Source organism: Arachis ipaensis, chromosome B2 (assembly GCF_059453495.1).
Source record: "Arachis ipaensis isolate K30076 ecotype BB chromosome B2, ASM5945349v1, whole genome shotgun sequence".
NCBI classification, from domain to species: domain Eukaryota; kingdom Viridiplantae; phylum Streptophyta; class Magnoliopsida; order Fabales; family Fabaceae; genus Arachis; species Arachis ipaensis.
Window position 1 is genome coordinate 35,282,893 of NC_142437.1, and position 15,522 is coordinate 35,298,414.

The window sequence follows — 15,522 nt, forward strand, 5'->3', positions numbered from 1 at the left end:
ACGGACCAAAAACGCTAACAGGTTGGACCGGGCCCAAACTGGGCTCAAGGCCCAACATATATAAGCTCATTAAATGAGTTTTTCAGCTCATTTCCACCCAATAAGAGAGAGAGGCGCGGTTTTAGGGGAAGAGAGGAGAAGAGGGGTTTTACGATTCACCTCCTTCTTCCGGGAGCTATAACTTGAGCTACAAAACTCCGATTGACGAGCTGTTTGTGGCCACGAGAAGCTCTCAACGAGCTCTTCCTTTCTATCTAAGAAAATATGGTAAGAACTCGAAACCCACTCCCAAGTTTCCTGCCCTAACTTCTGCGTTTTTGGGGGTTTGGTTTTTGAGTGGATTTTATGGTTTTGCTTGTTTAGGTGATCTCTAGTAGTGGGTAATTATTGGAAATTGCCCCAATCCTCTTTGGACAAGGTAAATTTACTCATAAACCCTTGTGGTATTGTATGTTATGGTTTCTAGGTTTTGATTTTGTTATATATATGGTGTTAGATTGAGTTTTCGTGTTTGTTGGAGTTGGTTGAGGTTTTGGATCAAGCTTGGTGGCTTCGTTTTGGTGTTTAGTGCGTTTGGGAATCGGCCAAGGTATGGTTTCGGTTTCCTTTATGTAATATGTAATGTTTCTGGACACTTAGACTAGTTGACATTAAGATAGGATTGAATTAAGTAAATGGTGGATTGAATTATGTATGTGGCATGTGAGTTGTGATAAAGATTTTATGAGTTGTGTATGTTAGAGTTTGATTATGATGTTGACGAGAAAATTGATGATTGGTGTTGTTGATGTGGATTGATTGATGTTGTAGTGGTGTTGTGTGGAAGGAATTGGAAGAATAACAATAATGATTATATGATTTATGATGATTGTTGGTATTTTAATGATTATGAAGGTTGATGATGAATGTGAGATTTATTGTTGTTGATGAGGGTTTGTTGATATGGTTGATGATTGATGATGAATATTAATGTTGTTGGTAATTGGAGATGAGTGTTTAAAGAGTTGATAATTTGAGATATTAAATGTTGAGGATTGTTATGGTTGTTAAGAGTTTTTGGTATTGTTGATGATAAATTAATGATAATTAATGAGAATGTTATTGGTGAATGAGTAGAGTTATGAGTCTTTATGTTGATTGGGGAATGTGTTAGTGGAGGATTGTTTATAATGTTATTTATATTTGATGATTGAGGTTGAGAATATAGGAATGTGAAAGAAAATTTGGTATGAATAGTGGAATGTAACAAAAAGGGTAGATTATGATGTAAATTGGAGTTGGAATGGTTTGTTTTGGTTTTGGTAATGTTTTGTAAGGAATTGAGTCATTGGTGGATTTTGGTAAAAACTTATTTTTAGTGAACTTTGATGGGTCATAACTTGTGTCTCAGTTTTCAAAAATTGTTGAAACTTATTTTAAATTAAAGTTCATTGAAAGGTCTTCAAATTGATATAAAGTTTGTAAAATTTGGTTTTTATAGAGAAGGTTATGATCATTCAAAGTTTGGTGTCAAAATCTGAAATTCTGCAATTTTGTGATTTCTGGTATGTGCGCACGCACAGCCTTGTGCGCCCGCACACCCGTGTGATTTTTTTATACCTATGCACACGCACAGCCTTGTGCGTATGCACACACGGGGGAAGGCTTGCTGTTGGCAGTGCTAGCACAGCCTGTGCGCGCACTGATGCACGGAAACTTGTCCCTTAACAAATCTCCCTCGGCAAGTATACTGAATTGTCGTCAAGTAAAAACTCACAGTAGAGTGAGGTCGAATCCCACAGGGATTGATTGGTCAAGCAACTTTAATTGGAAGAATGTTCTAGTTGAGCTAAGCAGAAAGTGAGTTGAGAATTGCAGGAAATTAAATGGCGGGAAAGTAAATAGCAGAAAATAAATGACGGGAAGTAAATTGCAGAATCTTAAATGGGGAAGGGAAGTTTAGCATGAAAGTAAATGGCATAAAGTAAAGAGAATGGGTAAGATCAGAAATGGGGGATTCATTGGGCTTAGGAGATGTTGCATTCTCCGGATCAAGTTCATTTTCATCTCTTCCTCAATCAATGCATTCATTGATCTCCTTGGCAATCTTAAGTGATTGAATTCCAATTCCTTGGTAATTCAATCTCTCAAATCAGATCAATAGCCAATTTCTTGGTCTAATTGCTCATGAGAAGAGATGAAGTGTGGTCACTGATTATACCACATATATTTCTAAATCAAAATATTGGGAGAATTATATGTCACCATATCCGCCCAAACCCCAATTTGGTCCAACATGAGAAAACATTTCTAGCATGATCTCTTCATCCCTTTTCCAAGGTTCAGAAGAGATCCAAGTATGAATAGCTTATTTTCCAAGATAACTACTTAATTGGATGAAGATTGAAAGTTTTCTAGTAAAATCAAGAGAAAAGAAAGAAGAAGAATAATGAAAACTATTATTGATCCATCAAATTACAACAGAGCTCCCTAACCCAATGAAATGGGTTTAGTTGTTCATAGCTCTGGGAATGGAAAGCAAAGATGGAGAGTACATTCTGAAAGTTAAACTAGAAGTGCAGAGAAAGTAAAATACAGAGAGTAATTCTAATAATGCCAAAAAGCTTTCCTCTAGTTCAAAGCTACTCCTATATATACTACTCTTCTGATCTTCTAGTTGATTCTTCAAGTCTTGGATATAGGCCTTTGGATCTTGAGTTGAAGCAGTTATCTTCTTCAGTGGGCTCAGCTTTACTTGTAGAGAAAGTGTGAAGTAGGCGGGGACTTTAGCTTAGGGCGTTAGTGGTGTTAACGTTAAGTGAAAATGTGGGGTTGAGAACGTTAGTGACAATCATCTTTTTCACTAACGTTCCTAACCCAAAGTGGTCTACGTTAACTTCAACGTTAGTGGCACTAATGTGACCACTAACGTTGACCCTTGGCCCTTCGCAAACGTTACTCGGGTTTACCTTTTTCAATAACGTTGAGAGTACCCCTTTCTCCCTACGTTAGAGTTCACGTTAGAATAGTTAACGTGGCCTTTAACGTAGGCTTGCCAAATCTTCGAGAGCATTAGTGACACTTACCTTTGTCACTAACGCTTCAGAACGCCCCTACTTCCCACGTTAGAGTTCACGTTAACTAGGTTAACGTGACTTCTAACGTGGTATTGATAGCCATCTCCAATGTTAGTGACAAAGGTGAGTGTCACTAACGTTGGCTCATCATCCCTCTTCTCCACGTTAGCTTCCACGTTAATGTAATTAATGTGGCAACTAACGTGGCTCATAGTGGCTCAATCCAATGTTAGTGACAAAGGTGAGTGTCACTAACGTTGGTGATTCTTGCTCCATGCACATTAGAGTCCACGTTAACTAGGTTAACGTGGCTTTTAACGTAGCCAATATGGGCTTAGTCCAACGTTAGTGACAAAGGTGAGTGTCACTAACGTTGGCATCATCTTCTTCTTCCACGTTAGAGCTCACGTTAACTAAGTTAACGTGGCTCTTAACGTGGCCAATTGCCCCTTTTGGAACGTTAGTGGCACTTACTTTTAGCACTAACGTGGGCTATGATGGCTCACAAAGGCGTTATTGGCAATCACTTTTCTCATTAACGTTGCAAGCTAGCTTCCATTCCACGTTAGTGGTCACGTTAGCTAGACTAACGTGGCTACTAACGTGGTTCTTCCTTGCTTCCTTTATCCTGAAATCAAGCAATAAAGTGCATCAAAGCTCTAATCCAAGTTATGAGACATGCATCATTCAATTTGTCCTTTAATTCATGTATAATTCTCATGAAATCATGTAAAATTCACAATGTTTGCTTGAATCAAGATGTAAGTGATTATTTACCCAAAACTTGTTATTTCCTAAGAAAATGCACGAAACTACCTTAAAACCATAAAGAAAAGGTCAGTGAAACTGGCCAAAATGCCCTATCATCACAACACCAAACTTAAAGCTTGCTTGTCCCTAAGCAAGTACTGGAACAAGAGAACGATGAATGAAATGACAAGATGAATGAATCATTATTGTGGAAGTCATGTTCTTGGTTTTATGGGGTTTCATGCATAGCAACTTAGGTTCATTCCTTTACTGGCTTTCAGACCTTTATCATGCCTTGGAATACTCACTTGATTGCACCATTTGAGACTTTTATTTATTGATCCCTTTGTCTTTCCAAGGTTTATTTTATCCTTAGGCTAAGTGTTTTGTGAGGGGGCGACTCTTTAAGATAAGCTTTCAGCCAACTCTCCCGAACCAGTTGGTTCAAGGTGCTAGGTGTTGAAACACCCCTAAGGACTTACTCCCTCAAGTCTCTCTCCCCCATACATGCACACCACAGGCACATGGTTTGTTATTTTCTTTCCTTGAGGTCTTGGTGTCCAGCACCTCTTTGGGTTACTAAATGTTCTATAGCAAGGTTGCTCTTGATAGTGGATTTTCAGTTGATAATCCCGGGCTAGTTAACCTAAGTTACCAAGTGATGAAGCACTCCTAAGAACTTATTCATCCAAGCAGATCCTTGGTACAAGAGCACCACAGACACATCCCTCAAGGTTCAAGCCCTTGGTGCCTAGCCTTATTCTTTATTACCTTTCTTTCTTTTTCAATTCTTAGTGTTCTTTTCCTTTTTATTACTGGGATCTTAGTGTTTAGCTAGTCTCATGGGGTGTGTTTCAAGTATATGATTCATGACAGATAGTTGCCTTCCCACCTTGTTGGTGAACCAACTTAGCTAAGTGATTACTACCCCACGAATTTAAGAACCTACTCCACAACTTGAACATCACTCTGGTCTTTCATAACATCTCTTTTTTTTTATTTAGCTTAAAAGGACAAGAATACAATAAGCAAGATGAGAATAAAAACAGGCAATTTGACTAGCAAGCATAGACCTAGGCAAAAGCAAACTTAAAGACAGAATTGAAATTCCTAAACTACCATGGAAGCATGCTCTATTTCATACATGATTTTCCTTATTTAAAAGACTTGAAAAAGAAAGATGGAACAATGAGGGAACTCCACCACCTTTTACTCTTGGGGATGCTCATGCTCTCCTTCCTGTTTGTCCTCCTTGTGTTTTTCTTGAGTGCTTGCACTCCCACTTCCCTTGCTTTTTCCAATCAACTTTTTCAAGAAGCCAGCATCTTCCATCTTCTTTTTCAATGTTTCCTTCTGCTATTTCACCTTCCTTTCCTCTTGTTCTATGAGATCTTTTTGGACCTCATCATACCTAGGGATTGTAGAGTGTAGATTATGCATATGACTAGATATATAGTTCAACTTGGCTTGAGTGTTTATGTTGAACTCATCCCTATATAGTTGCCGTCCTTCATTCAGTACACTGAACTCATTGAATGCCTTCGTCTGAGCTAGCTGTCGTTGATTGAGTTTTTGATGGCATTTGTCTTGACGCTCTTGCCTTTCAGTCACTTGATTGATGGCTTGAGTGAGCTGGGAGTAGTGTTCCATTTGCTGTTTCTGCCACTCCCCTTGTTGATTCATCCAATTAGAAAGCAGTTCTTCTTGACGATCCATCCTTTGGGCTTGAATGCGCAGTTGTTGTTCTTGTCCCTCCATATAACTCCTTGCTAACTTCTCAATGGCTCCGTGAATGTGATTCAAGTTGATGTTAGTTGGATCATAGTACTCTTCTTGCTGATATTCTTCCTGTTGAGGTTCTTTTTGGTGAGGTTCTTCTTGTGGTGTTTTTCTCCCTATTTGAAGCCTTCTTTGTTGTTGGGCGGGTGTCACATATGTTATACACTGGAGTGTAACCATCCTTCCAGGGTTTACCAAAGTTGGATTGCTGTCCTCGAAGACTACCTTGGCTTTCGTACACAGCCTAAGGATGGTGCTGGGGAACCAAAGTCTAGCACCTGGATCATTCTTCTCGGCTGATTCTTGAATTCCCTCAGCTATAATTTCGTTCACATTGATGCCTCCACCCTTTACTAAGCAGTGTACCATAGTAGCTCGAGTAACGTTGACCTCAGAATTGTTTGCAGCTGGGAGGATAGATCTCCTCACAAGTTCAAACCATCCCTTGGCTTCCGGGATGAGGTCTCCTCTCCTGATGAACCGAGGTCTTCTATCTGAATACCTTTCCCAGTCAGATCCTATAACACACATATCATTCACAATTTCTTCAAGTTCATCATTGTCGGGGCCATTACTTATTCTCACGTGATAACTGGGCTCATCAAAATGTGGTGATTTCAGCTGAAGAACCCTTGTTATGGCATTGGGGTTGAAGTCCACCTCTATTCCTCTCACGTAACTTTTGAAGGTGGGGCCTTGGTTTTGTCTTCTCTGACCACATTTGCATAGAATTCTTTGATGAAATTTGCATTTATCTTTGCTTTTGGGTTTGTGAGCCTTTGCCAACCCCTTTGTTCGATCTTCTCTCGAATCTGTAGGCATTCATCTTCGTTGAACTGAAATGTTAACTCAGGCAATATCTTTTTGAGCTTTATCCGTTCAAATTCACATTCATGGAATGCAGTTTTAAATTTCCCTTCATCAAAAGGGCTACTCTCAACCGGTTCCTTTCTCTTTTGCCTCTTGGAGCTTGATGATGCCATGAATGATTTTTGAAAAGTGAAGGTGTTGAGGTTAGTGATGAGTGGTGGAATTCGGTTGGGTTTGGATAGGATGTAGCTTGGAGGATTGTACTTCGAGAGTAAGAAGTTGAAGAAGTTGTTGCTGGAATGTGAAGGGAAGTACGGACTAGGAATCACTTATATAGGGAAATGCTGAGTAAATGAAAGGTGTGGATTGATGGGGTGGTTGTGTGATGGACGGATGGGGTTTTGCATGGGATGAGCACAAGGATCATCAACTTTATGATGGGGTTGGTTCAGTTTTCAAGCTTGTTCTTCTTCCAATGTTGCATGGCAACAATTTCCAATGCAATCCCCCTGGAGACACGTGTATAGTCTTCTCTTTTTGTGGTGGCCGAACCCTTCAATTGTCCCATCAATTCTCCTACAAAATAAAAGATATATGATTAAAAGAAAACTTATGGAAAGTGGCGGCAAAATTTAAAAGACAAGAAAGAGTAACTACTTTTTAAAATTTTTGTTGTTAACTACTAAGCGCTATTCACAAATGCAAACCAACTGACTAATTAAATTTCCATGTATGCAACCTTGGTGACACCAAACTTAGTTTGTGGCAATGTGGTATAAGATGATTTGTTCAAAGTGCTAAGAGTGACATGCTATGAGTTGCATTCATGTCCTCTTAGTGTGCCTTGAACACCAAACTTGTTCTTCACTATATGTTGCATAAAAGAATTTCAAGGATATGTCAAAGTTGATTTGCGATCCATGAACCTTGCTTTATTAACTACTTTAAAAGCATGTAAAACATGGGTTGCCTCCCATGAAGCGCTTCTTTAGCGTCACTAGCTTGACGTTCTTCCTTTGTCAGGGTGGTTGGTAATGCTTCAAATCTTCCCCTCTTGCAGTAAACCTATATCCATTGGCTTCATCAATGATCTCTACATGTTCTAGGGAGAGAAATTTGTTGATGGTGAAAACCTTAGGTAACTGAGATGGGATGGTGGGGAGATGAGGTGGGATATCTAAGAAGTAAGCTGAGATCACTTTATCCCCTGGAGAGAAATCTTCTGTAGGGATCTTTTTGTTCCTCCATCTCCTTGGTATCTTCTTCTTTGTTTCTTTTGCTGTTATCCTGCTCTTTGTGGTCTCTTTTCCTAGGAGAATTTTGTTGCTGGTCCCATATGATTCTGGTGGTTTTGGCTCCACTTGAGTTTCCTTTAGCTGTGACAGCTGCTGATTATTTTGTTCATCACCCAAAGGAATTCCTGAGTGTACAGCTTGTGCCTCAATGCTTGTTTCTCCCACCATTTCTCTGTCATGCTCTGTCCTTAGTTCCTTTCCTTCCTGACTTGCTTCTTGTGAGGGTTTGAAGACATTGAAGGTGAGTTGTTCGTTATGTACCCTTAGTATTAGCTCTCCTCGCTCCACATCTATGAGCGCTCTGGCTGTAGCTAAGAATGGTCTTCCCAATATGATTGGGTGAAGATTACTTTCTTCCATTTCCAGTATGACAAAGTCTGTGGGAAGGAAGTAGTTCCCAACCTTCACCAGCACGTTTTCAACTACTCCTATTGCTTGTTTTTGAGTTTTGTCAGCCAGCCTGATGACTACGTCTGTGGGCATCATCTCATTGATTTGCAGCCTCTTCATAAGGGATAAAGGCATTAAGTTGATGCTTGCTCCCAGATCACAGAGTCCTTTATCAAACATTGTTTCTCCTATGGCACAGGGGATGTGAAAACTCCCTGGGTCCTTCCTTTTTGTAGGCAGCTCTGGTTGAATGAGAGCATTGCATTCCTTATTCATCACTATGGTTTGTCCTCCCTTGAGTGAGCTTTTCATGGTCAGCAGCTCCTTCATGTACTTAATGTATGAGGGCATTTGTTGGAGGGCCTTGATGAATGGTATGTTTACATGGAGAGATGCAAATATATCAAGAAACCTTGAGTATATTCTCTTCTCTACACCACTATTGAGTAATTGGGGAAAGGGTGCATAGAGTCTCAGCAGCTCCTTCTGTGTAATTGTAGTTTCTTGATGATTCTCTTCCTGCTTTCCTGATGATGTATCTTCAGGTTGTTCTGATGGTTTGTTCGGCTCTTCCTCAGTCTCCTTATCACTTATAGTAACCATCATGCAATTGGTATGCGAAATTGTTACTCAGGTTGTGAATTATTGTTCGAAATTGATTCCCTGGCGATGGCACCAAAAACGGATGCACAGAACCATAGTCTAAACATATCTTCACAACTTCGCATAACTAACCAGCAAGTGCACTGGGTCGTCTAAGTAATACCTTACGTGAGTAAGGGTCGAATCCCACGGAGATTGTTGGTATGAAGCAAGCTATGGTCACCTTGTAAATCTCAGTCAGGCGGATATAAAGTGGTTATGGAGTTTTCAAAATTAATTAATAAAAGAAGGATAGAAATACTTATGTAATTCATTGGTGAGAATTTCAGATAAGCGCATAGAGATGCTTTTGTTCCTCTGAACCTCTGCTTTCCTGCTGTCTTCATCCAATTAGTCTTACTCCTTTCTATGGCTAGCTTTATGTAAGGATGTCACCGGTGCCAATGGCTACTTTCAATCCTCTCGGGAAAATGGTCCAAATGCTCTGTCACAGCACGGCTAATCGTCTGGAGGCATCACCCTTGTCGTTGGTTGCATCCTATTCCTCTCTGTGAAAATGGTCCGATGCGCTGTCACTGCATGACTAATCACCTTGGAGGTTCTCGATCATACTGGAATAGAATTTACTATCCTTTTGCGTCTGTCACTACGCCCAGCACTCGTGAGTTTGGAGTTCGTCACAGTCATTCAATCCCAGAATCCTACTCGGAATACCACAGACAAGGTTTAGACTTTCCGGATTCTCATGAATGCCGCCATCAATCTAGCTTACACCACGAAGATTCTGATTAAGAGATCTAAGAGATAATCATTCAATCGAAGGTAGAACGGAAGTGGTTGTCAGGCACGCGTTCATGGGGAATGATGATGATTGTCACATTCATCACATTCAGGTTGAAGTGCGAATGAATATCTTAGAAGCGAAATAAGATGAATTGAATAGAAAACAGTAGTACTTTACATTAATCTTTGAGGAACAGCAGAGCTCCACACCTTAATCTATGGAGTGCAGAAACTCTACCGTTGAAAAAACATAAGTGAAAGGTCCAGGCATGGCCGAATGGCCAGCCCCCAAAACGTGATCACAGATCAAAATATAATCCAAAGATAAAACTCAGGATGTCTAATACAATAGTAAAAAGTTCTATTTATAATAAACTAGCTACTAAGGTTTACAGAAGTAAGTAATTGATGCATAAATCCACTTCTGGGGCCCACTTGGTGTGTGCTTGGGCTGAGCTTGAATGTTACACGTGCAGAGATCCTTCTTGGAGTTGAACGCCAGGTTGTAACGTATTTCTGGCGTTCAACTCTGGTTTGTGACTTGTTTCTGGCGTTTAACTCCAGACAGCAGCGTAGAACTGGCGTTTAACGCCCTTTTACGTCGTCTAAACTCGACCAAAGTATGGACTATTATATATTGCTGGAAAGCCCTGGATGTCTACTTTCCAACGCAATTTGAAGCGCGCCATTTTGAGTTCTGTAGCTCCAGAAAATTCACTTTGAGTGCAGGGAGGTCAGAATCCAACAGCATCAGCAGTCCTTCTTCAACCTCTGAATCTGATTTTTGCTCAAGTCCCTCAATTTCAGCTAGAAAATACCTGAAATCACAGAAAAATACACAAACTCATTGTAAAGTCCAGAAATGTGAATTTAACAGAAAAACTAATGAAAACATCCCTAAAAGTAACTAGATTCTCCTAAAAACATACTAAAAACAATGCCAAAAAGCGTATAAATTATCCGCTCATCACAACACCAAACTTAAATTGTTGCTTGTCCCCAAGCAACTAAAAATCAAATAGGATAAAAAGAAGAGAATATACTATAAATTCTAAACTATCAATGAAACATAGCTCCAATCAGATGAGCGGGACTTGTAGCTTTTTGCCTCTTGAATAGTTTTGGCATCTCACTTTATCCATTGAAGTTCATAATGATTGGCTTCTATAGGAACTCAGAGTTCAGATAGTGTTATTGATTCTCCTAGTTCATTATGATGATTCTTGAACACAGCTATTTTATGAGTCTTGGCCGTGGCCCTAAGCACTTTGTTTTCCAGTATTACCACCGGATACATAACTGCCACAGACACATAATTGGGTGAACCTTTTCAGATTGTGACTCAGCTTTGCTAAAGTCCCCAATTATAGGTGTCCAGGGTTCTTAAGCACACTCTTTTTTTGCTTTGGACCTTGACTTTAACCGCTCAGTCTCAAGTTTTCACTTGACACCTACACGCCACAAGCACATGGTTAGGGACAGCTTGGTTCAGCCGCTTAGGCCAGGACTTTATTCCTTTAGGCCCTCCTATCCACTGATGCTCAAAGCCTTGGGATCCTTTTTATTTGCCCTTGCCTTTTGGTTTTAAGGGTTATTGGCTTTTTGCTCTTGCCTCTTGGTTTTAAGAGCTTTTGGCTTTTTCTGCTTGCTTTTCTTTTTCTTTCAAATTTTTTTTTCTTTTTTCTTTTTTTTTTTGCAAGCTTTGTTCTTTGCTGCTTTTTCTTGCTTCAAGAATCATTTTTATGATTTTTCAGATTATCAAATAACATGTTTCCTAGTCATCATTCTTTCAAGAGCCAACATATTTAACATTCTTAAACAACAACTTCAAAAGACATATGCACTATTCAAGCATACATTCAGAAAACAAGAAGCATTGTCACCACATCAATATAATTAAACTAAGTTCAAGGATAAATTTAAAACTCATGTACTTCTTGTTCTTTTGAATTAAAACATTTTTATTTAAGAGAGGTGATGGATTCATAGGACATTCATAACTTTAAGACATAGTTACTAACTACTAATGATCATGTAATGATGACACAAACATAGATAAGCACTTAACATAGAAAACGAAAAACAGAGAATGTAAGAACAAGGAATGAGTCCACCTTAGTGATGGTGGCGTTTCCTTCTTGAGGAACCAATGATGTCCTTGAGCTCTTCTATGTCTCTTCCTTGTCTTTGTTGCTCCTCCCTCATTGCTTTTTGATCTTCTCTAATTTCATGAAGGATGATGGAGTGCTCTTGATGTTCCACCCTTAGTTGTCCCATGTTGGAACTTAATTCTCCTAGGGAGGTGTTGATTTTCTCCCAATAGTTTTGTGGAGGAAAATGCATTTGAGGCATTTCCGGGATCTCATGGTGATGAGCTTCTTGCGCCTCTTGAGCTCCATGAATGGGCTCTCTTGCTTGCTCCATCTTTTTCTTAGTGATGGGCTTCTCTTCCTCAATGGGAATATCTCCTTCTATGAAAGCTCCAGCTGAGTAACATAGATGGCAAATAAGATGAGGAAAAGCTAGCCTTGCCCCAGGGGAGGGCTTTTCGGCTATTTTGTAGAGTTCAAGGGAGATGACTTCATGAACTTCTACTTCCTCTTCAATCATGATGCTATGGATCATGATGGCCCGATCCACAGTAACTTCAGATCGGTTGCTAGTGGGGATGATGGAGCGTTGGATGAACTCCAACCATTCTCTAGCCACAGGCTTGAGGTCCAATCTTCTTAGTTGAACCAGCTTGCCTTTGGAGTCAATCTTCCATTGAGCTCCTTCCACACATATGTCCATGAGGACTTGGTCCAACCTTTGATTAAAGTTAACCTTTCTAGTGTAGGGGTGTTCATCTCCTTGCATCATAGGCAAGTTAAACGCCAACCTCATATTTTCCGGACTAAAATCCAAGTATTTCCCCCGAACCATTGTAACATAGTTCTTTGGATCCAGGTTCTTACTTTGATCATGGTTCTTGGTGATCCATGTATTGGCATAGAACTCTTGAACCATTAGGATGCCGACTTGTTGGATGGGATTTGTTAGAACTTCCCAACCTCTTCTTTGGATTTCATGTCTGATCTCCGGATACTCATTTTTCTTGAGTTTGAAAGGGACCTCGAGGATCACCTTCTTCTTGGCCACAACATCATAGAAGTGGTCTTGATGGGCTTTGGAGATGAACCTTTCCATCTCCCATGACTCGAAGGTGGAAGCTTTTGTCTTCCCTTTTCCTTTTCTAGAGGATTCTCCGGTCTTAGGTGCCATCAATGGTAATGGAAAAACAAAAAGCTTATGATTTTACCACACCAAACTTAGAATTTTGCTCGCCCTCGAGCAAGAGAAGAAAGAATTAGAAGAAGAAGAATAAGAAAATATGGAGAAGAGGGGGGAGGTGTGATTCGGCCAAGAAGAGAAGAGAGGGTTGTGTTGTGTGAAAATGAGGAAGAATGGAAGGCTTTATATAGGGAAGGGAGGGGGGTTAAGTTTCGGCTATATGGGTGGGTTTGGGTGGGAAATTGATTTTGAATTTGAAGGTAGGTGGAGTTTATGAGGTAGGTTTATGGGGAAGAGTGGATGGATGTGAGTGGTGAAGAGGTGATGGGAAAGAGAGATTGAGGTGATTGGTGAAGGGTTTTGGGGAAGAGTGTTTATGGGATTGTGTGAAAGAGGGGTGAGAAGAAGTGAGTGAAGGTAGGTGGGGATCCTGTGGGGTCCACAGATCCTGAGGTGATCCTGTGGGGTCTACAGATCCTGAGGTGTTCAAGGATTTACAACCTTGCACCAAATTGGGCATGCAAAATGCCCTTGCACACAACTCTGGGCGTTCAGCACCAGATTGGTGCTTGTTCTGGGCGTTGAACGCCCATTTGTAGCCTATTTCTGGCGTTGAATGCCAGAACCATGCTTGTTCTGGGCGTTCAGCGCTAGCTCTCCTCCAGGGTGCCTTTCTGGCGTTCAAACGCCCAGATGCTGCCCATTTCTGGCGTTCAGCGCCAGAACCATGCTCTGTTCTGGCGTTGAACGCCCAAAACATGCTTCTTACTGGCGTTTAAACGCCAGTAAGGTCTTCCTCCAGGGTGTGATTTTTCTTCTGCTGTTTTTGATTCCGTTTTCAATTTTTATATTTATTTTGTGACTCCACATGATCATGAACCTAAGAAAACATGAGAAACAAAAATAAAATTAGATAAATAAACATTGGGTTGCCTCCCAACAAGCACTTCTTTAATGTCAATAGCTTGACAGTGGGCTCTCGTGGAGCCTCACAGATGTGCAGAGCTTTGTTGAAACCTCTCAATACCAAACTTAGAGTTTGGATATGGGGGTTTGACACCAAACTTAGAGTTTGGCTGTGGCTTCCCAACACCAAACTTAGAGTTTGACTGTGGGGGCTTCGTGTGACTCTGCTTTGAGAGAAGCTTTTTATGCTTCCTCTCCATGGATGCAGAGAGAGATCCTTGAGTTTTAAACACAAGGTTGTCCTCATTTAATTGAAGGATCAATTTTCCTCTATTCACATCAATCACAGCTCTTGCTGTGGCTAGGAAAGGTCTTCCTAGGATGATGGATTCATCCTCTTCCTTTCCAGTATCCAGGACTATGAAATCAGCAGGGATGTAAAGGCCTTCAACCTTTACTAACACGTCCTCTACTTGTCCATAAGCCTGTTTTCTTGAATTGTCTACCATCTCTAATAAGATTTTAGCAGCTTGTACCCCATAGATTCCTAGTTTCTCTATTACAGAGAAGGGCATGAGGTTTATCCCTGAACCAAGGTCACACAGAGCCTTAAAGATCATGGTGCCTATAGTACAAGGTATTATGAACTTTCCAGGATCCTGTCTCTTCTGAGGCAATGTTAGTTGATCCAGATCACTTAGTTCATTGGTGAACAAGGGAGGTTCATCTTCCCAAGTCTCAATGCCAAATAATTTGGCATTTAGCTTCATGATTGCACCAAGGAACTTGGCAGCTTGCTCTTCAGTAACATCCTCATTCTCTTTAGAAGAGGAATACTCATCAGAGCTCATGAATGGCATAAGGAGGTTCAATGGAATCTCTATGGTCTCTAGATGAGCCTCAGAGTCCTTTGGTTCCTCAGAGGGAAGCTCCTTATTGATCACTGGACGTCCCAGGAGGTCTTCCTCCTTGGAATTCAGGTCCTTTCCTTCCCTTATAGGTTTGGCCATGGTGCTTATGTCAATGGCCTTGCACTCTCCTTTTGGATTCTCTTCTGTATTGCTTGGGAGAGTACTAGGAGGGATTTCAGTGATCCTTTTACTCAGCTGGCCCACTTGTGCTTCCAAATTTCTAATGGAAGACCTTGTTTCATTCATAAAACTTACAGTGGCCTTGGATAGATCAGAGACTAAGTTTGCTAAATTAGAGGTAGTTTGTTCAGAGTTCTCTGTCTGTTGCTGAGTGGATGATGGAAAAGGTTTATTATTGTTAAACCTGTTTCTTCTACCATTATTAAAGCCTTGTTGAGTCCTTTGATCCTTCCATGAGAGATTTAGGTGATTTCTCCATGATGGACTGTAGGTGTTTCCATATGGTTCACCCATGTATTTTAACTCTGCTATTGCAGGGTTCTCAGGATCATAAGCTTCTTCCTCAGAAGATGCCTCTTGAGTACTGTTGGATGCAGCTTGCATTCCATTCAGACTCTGAGAAATCATATTGACTTGCTGAGTCAATATTTTATTCTGAGCCAATATGGCATTCAGAGTATCAATTTCAAGAACTCCCTTCTTCATAGGCGTCCCATTACTTACAGGATTCCTCTCAAAAGTGTACATAAACTGGTTATTAGCAACCATGTCAATGAGTTCTTGAGCTTCTGCAGGCGTTTTCTTTAGGTAAATGGATCCACCAGCAAAAGTGTCCAATGACATCTTTGATAGCTCAGATAAACCATCATAGAATATATCCAGGATGGTCCATTCTGAAAGCATGTCAGAAGGACACTTTTTGGTCAACTGTTTGTATCTTTCCCAAGCTTCATAGAGGGATTCACCATCTTTTTGTTTGAAGGTTTGAACATCCACTCTAAGCTT

At 40.5% G+C, this 15,522-nt stretch overlaps 1 non-coding gene across 1 annotated transcript; it reads left to right on the plus strand.

The window, feature by feature from the left end:
• Window positions 1-15,414: 15,414 nt before the first annotated feature.
• Window positions 15,415-15,522, plus strand: LOC148573570 (small nucleolar RNA R71). The gene has a single exon (XR_015905510.1). It is a non-coding gene; the product is annotated as a small nucleolar RNA R71 (small nucleolar RNA).